This window comes from Dendrobium catenatum, unplaced genomic scaffold (genome assembly GCF_001605985.2).
Source record: "Dendrobium catenatum unplaced genomic scaffold, ASM160598v2 fragScaff_scaffold_998, whole genome shotgun sequence".
NCBI lineage: Eukaryota > Viridiplantae > Streptophyta > Magnoliopsida > Asparagales > Orchidaceae > Dendrobium > Dendrobium catenatum.
The window spans coordinates 2665588-2671972 of record NW_021319460.1 but is presented as its reverse complement, the minus strand read 5'-3'; positions in this window follow the sequence as shown (position 1 = coordinate 2671972).

Genomic DNA, 6385 nt, shown 5'->3' with positions numbered 1-6385 from the left:
TTAAACTGATCATCCCAGATGATATTGAGATCGTCCCGGACGATGTAATCGTATCAATCATCCTTAATTGCTTTCCTTAATTATCTAATCAATTAAGGCATAATTGTATCAAATCATCTAGGATGGTACACGATCATCCTGGCTGATTTCTAAAAGTAAAAAATGCCTAAATAGATCATGTCGATGAATTAATTCTGTTTTGAGCATATCGTCCTGGCCGATACATGTATCGTCCAGGCTGATATTCTAATGATGACTGCCTTGATTAGGAGTCGAGATTAGGGTTTCTATTTTTAACCCAATCATTCAGGACGATATAAATATCGTCTGGGATGATATGAGCAAAAATAGAAATTCTAAATCAATAAAAAAAGAATCACTCAAGTGTGTGTGTAGGGTTACCTAGCATCAGACACTTCCAAGATTACAATTGACTCAGGAAAGGGAAAATGAAAGTTACAGATTGATTCAACCCTAATCTACCCAATCTTGAGCTTGATCCATTTGTCGTCTGATCTCTTGGCCCTGAAATGTCAGTAGAAAAAGGCAGTCGTATTGTTTGCTATCATCAGAACCATAATTTATGAAACCAAATTTGCAACAATTAGGCAAATTAATATGATTCATAAGATTTAAGAAGTGATATAACTTTGATAATAAAAAGTACATATCAAAAACATTAATCAATTTAGACACTAAGATAAAGAATATCATTGCATAAAGGATAAAATATAAAATTTGTATATTTTAAATTTCAATACAAAATATAAATGTACAGAAGATCAATTTGAATTTAGAGATCAAAAGATTGTGGAAAGAAATAACTACCACATGTGGTGCTTTGCACATTTTTTCAAATTTGTGGCACATTTTTGTGCATCTTTTCACTTGTGGGCTTATTTTGTGCCTATTTTTCAAATTGCAAACCTTTGCGCATTCCTTTTGATTTTTGTACATTTGTACATTTTTCAAGAGTAATTGTATTCTTTCCAAAATTAATAATAGAAAATTTCAAATTTTTCTACATGCATTAATATTTATTGATAAGTGAAATATAAAATAAAAAATATAACAATTGCAATAATAATATTAAACATTATTGTAGTCTAATAAGAGATAATAAATTGACAATCTTAATAATATCAAGTTATAAGAAAAACTTAAATTTAGAAAAATTAGATTTTCTAATGAATTTAATTTTAAGTTACACTTCAAGTTATAGCACTTTTAAGATAAAAAATTTTAAAGATTCTCATATTGGCTAACACACATTTCAAAATAAGATTAAAGCCAAAATAAAACAACTTATATTGATATGAAAATAAAAGATATTACAATCTAAAATGATATCAATATGACATTGAACTCAAAAATCAACACAACTAAAATAAAACACGTAACAATCTAACACATCACAATACTAACACATCATCTAAAGAAAAATATAAACATGATCATGTACATGAAATCATTCTGAAGGTCCTTGATCTGGAGGAGGAGGAGGAGGTGCAGCACCAAAGATATTGAAATAAGTATTTATCATAAGCATGTTGGTACTAATATCATTCATCTGTACCCTCATAAACCCCATATCTTGAGTGTATCATACATCCTGCTGCTGGATATGAGCTTCAATTTGATTAAACCTTTGATCAAAGTGAGTCTCTAAACAGTCAAATCTTTGAACAAAATCCTGATAATTTGGTTCATTAACAGGTGCAGGTGCAGCTTCATGTTCTTCCTCAGTATCATAATGACATGTATTTTACTTGGTTCATCTTTATTGAAGATTGATCTAAATGATCCATCATTGTAGTAGAGCGGTTCTACAAAATCTTGGTCCGGATGAACTAAATTGTACTTCTTCTCCAGAATGTAAGCCACTAAATATCCTAAGGCAATGTTCTTCTTTCTTTTATGTGCAACATGACCAATTTCAAAAGTCCATAAAAATAGTCAAGAATAAGTTGGGCTTCATCTATTGGTTGGGCAGTCATAATCAAGTAGGTTACCATAGAAAGAAGAGGAGTAATGTTGATTCTTTCACCAGCATTAGGAATTATAGAAGTTCTAAGAACATGCTGGATGATACGAGAATTATGAACTAGACTGGATACTTTAGGTATATGCTCGTTAAAAATGATTCCTCTAATCACTATATTAATTTTAGACCATTCAAATTCAGAAGTGGTGGTTAAGGTATTTGCTCTAATTCCCTCAGTTCTTATGTTTAAAAAGATTCCTAGGTCAGCCTTGGTGATTTCAACTTTTTTTTTAAAGACATAGGAATGGATTACAGAATGGTCGGAGTTGAAAGACATGTTTGCCAGGAAATAGTGAAAGATTTCTTTGTTATAGAGATAAACTAGTATGAGGATGAAACCAAACTGAGTGGAGGAAAACAAGTTCATTACCTTAAAGTTTAATTTTTCCTGAAGGATAACTCTAGAGGGTGTGATCTTAGCTGACACGAATCTGGAAAAAGACTCTTCATTGGCTTTAGAAAGAAAGTTATTGAAAGAGTTTCTAGGTGGTCCCTTGGCTAGAATCTTTTGTCGCTTGTTTGAACTTGCCATTCAAAAGGATCTAAAGGAAGAAAGGTTTTGAAAGTGATGTGTGAGTGATGACTATTTAGTTTAAAATCCCGATAATTTTTTGAAAAATTACTATTCGTACAGACAAAATTATTTTCATCCCGTACGAAATTCGATTCGTCCCGTACGAAAAAAATTTCGTATGGACGAATGAATGAGTCCAAAATAAAACAACTTTTCGTAATCACACAACTTACAAAGCATCCTTTCATACAGACTTTTGACCAAATGATCGTACAGACAAACAGGTGTTCATCCTGGACGATCAGAACTTATGATCACTTTAGTGACAGTTGAAACCGTCTCCCACATTGAACCGCCATGTGTTCGTCCGGACGAACCAAAGATTCGTACGTACAAAATATAGCATTAAAAACTACCTTATCCATTTAACTGACATTCAATCGTCCCGTCGTTTGAACAATTTCTTCCTAGACAATCATGACGATTGTATAGATGAAGTGAAAATTAAAAACTGAAAAACTGCACGCAAACGGTTTAAATCCGACAGATTGACACACTACACAATTCATCCCGTACAAAAAAAATGTTATCCCGGATGATTGTCACTAAAAAAAAATATTTTTTTTAAACATGCACTAATAAAAAAACTAAAACACAAACACAACAAAAAATGCATAAAATCACAAAAACAAAAACTCAAATACAGAAAATCACAAACACAAGATAAACAAAATCATAAAAACACACAAAAACATTAACTAGAAAACACATATCAATATTACAGAAAACATTTTTAATTAAGCATTCAAATCAATTACTCCAAGCCTTGTTCTTAATGCATTGAAACTATCAAAGGCTAAAGGTTTTGTAAAGATGTCTGCAAGTTGATTTTCAGTATAAACATGAGTGAGTTCAATTTCTCCTTTGGATATATGATCCCTTATGAAATGATGCATTATGTCTATATGTTTGGTTCTTATATGTTGAATAGTATTTTTAGAAATACAAATACCACTAGTATTATCACAATAAATTGAAATAGTGCCTATAGTTAATCCTAAATCAATCAACTGTTGTTTCAACCAAAGTACTTGTGCCACACAACTTCCTAATGCAATATATTCAGCTTATGTAGTAGATAGGGCTACTTAATTTTGTTTTCTACTGGACCAAGAGACAAAAAAATTTCCAATAAACTGACATGTTCCAGAAGTGCTCTTTCTATCCACCCTACAACCTGCAAAATCAGAATATGAATAACCAATTATTTCAAATGAAGAGCTAAACTTAGGATACCAAATTCCTAAGTTCTGAGTTCCTAACAAATATCTTAGAATCTTTTTTACTGCTGTCAAATGTGATTCTTTTGGATCTGATTGAAATCTAGCACACAAATAAACACTAAACATAATATCGGGCCAGCTAGCTGTAAAGTAAAGATCCAATTATCCCTCTAAATTTCTTTTGATCAACAGATTTTTCCTTAGGGTCCTTATCCAATTGAACTGAGGAACTCATAGGTATACTAATAGGTTTAGCATTATCCATTTCATACTTTTTGAGGATGTCCTTAACATACTTTGACTAACTAAGAAATGTACCTTCCTCAATTTACTTAATGCTAAATCCTAAAAAATAACTTAAATCTCCCATTAGACTCATCTTAAATTTACTACTCATTATTTTAGAAAAATCATCATAAAAATTTTTATTTGAAGATCCAAAGATGATGTCATCTACATAAATTTGCACAATGAGTATATCCTTTCCAAATCTCTTCAAAAAGGGAGTTGTATCCACACTTCCTTTTTCAAACAATCTTTCAAGCAGGAAGGTGCTCAACCTCTCATTCCAAGCCCCAGGTGCCTGTTTCAATCCATATAATACCTTTTTTCAATTTAAAAACATGATTATGGTATTTAGAATTTTCAAAACCAGGTGGTTGTTCTACAAAAACATCTTCTTTAATTACCCCATTTAAAAAGGTACTTTTTACATCCATTTGATAGAATTTAAATCCTCTAAAGTAGGCAAAGGCTAGCAAAACCCTAATTACTTCAAGTCTAGCTACAGGGGCAAAAGTCTCCTCAAAATCAATCCCTTCAATCTGATTATACCCCTTAGCAACTAATCTAGCCTTATTTCTAATGACTACTCCTGAGTCATTCATTTTATTTTTGAATACCCACTTAGTTCCAACTACACTTTGATCCTTTGACCTTGTAATTAATTCTGAAACTTTATTTCTTACAAATTGATTTAACTCTTCTTGCATGGCTAAAATCTAAAATTCATCCGAAAGTGCTTGATCAATATTAGTGGGTTCTATTGTTGAAATGAAGGCTAAATGATTGACTTCTTTGTTTAATCCACGCCTAGTCCTTACACCCTCACTAGGTTCACCAATTATCAACTCCTTTGGGTGGTTTTTAGAAAATCTCAAATCTCTTAGTATACGTTTTTCTATCTTCAAATGTTTTTCTAAATTTATTTTATCAATCTTTTGGGAGTTATCCTCAAACTGATCTTCTACAACATTTGGCTCTTCCAAATTTCCAGATTCATCAAATACAACATGTGTGGCCTTCTCAATTACCAAAGTTCTTCTATTGAATACTCTATAAGATTTTCCAACACTTGAGTATCCAACAAAAATTCCTTCATCTGGTTTTGGATCAAATTTTCCTAAGGCAGATTTTCCATTGTTATGTATGAATACCTTGCAACCAAAAACATGCAAATGAGACAAATTAGGTGTTCTTCCTTTTAGCAACTCATAGGGTGTTTTATTTAATTTAAATCTCAAATTCACCCTATTCAGAATATAATATGCAGTGCTAACCACTTCAGCCCAAAAGTATTTAGAAAGTGAGTATTCTGCCAACATTGTTTGGACGGCTTCTATTAATATTCTATTTTTCCTTTCAACTACCCCATTCTTCTGAGGGGTTCTAGGTGCAAAAAAATTGTGATCAATTCCTTTCTCCATAGAGAAATTCTCAAATTTTTTATTTTCAAATTCTCCACCATGATCACTTTGTATAGTCATGATTTCACACCGAAGTTTTCTTTGAATCCAAGTTAAAAAATTTCTAAATTCCTCAAATGATTCACTCTTATGAAATAGAAATCTAACCCACGTGAATCTTGAGTAATCATCCACAATCACAAATCTGTATACCTTCCCTCCTAGACTTACAGTTCCAACTGGTCCAAAAAGATCTATATGCAAAATCTCCAATGGTTTACTAGTTCTAAAATCCTTATTGGATTGAAAAGAGGACTTCACTTGCTTTCCTAATTGACATGCATCACAAAGGTGATCCTTAGTAAAGTCTAGTTTTGGTATACCTCTCACTAAGTTCTTTTGGGTAATTCTCCTAAGATTTTTCATGCTAGAACTGTATATCTTGCTGATTTAAATGAGACTAAATTTGATTAAAATGTTGATCAAAATGACTCTGCATCCGATCGAATCATTGGACCATCTCCTGAAAATAGTTTTGATTAGGCCCCTAAGCAAGTGCAAGTGCTCCCCATTCTCCCTCAGTATCCTCACTTGAACTATCGTTCCTCCCAAAAAGAGATTGAAAAGAGGCATCGGTGAAGAATATTGGCATTTTAGTGGGAGGATCAGGATGAATAATATTATATTCTTTTCAAAAATATTGGTCACTAAATATCATAGAGCAATATTTTTCTTCCTCTTATGAGAAGGAAACCCAATTTCAGAAAGATTACCAACCTTAGGAATGATTGAAGTTCTTAAGACATGCTAGATGATTCTAGCATTTTGATTTAAAGTGAATACTCTAGCCAAGTGACTA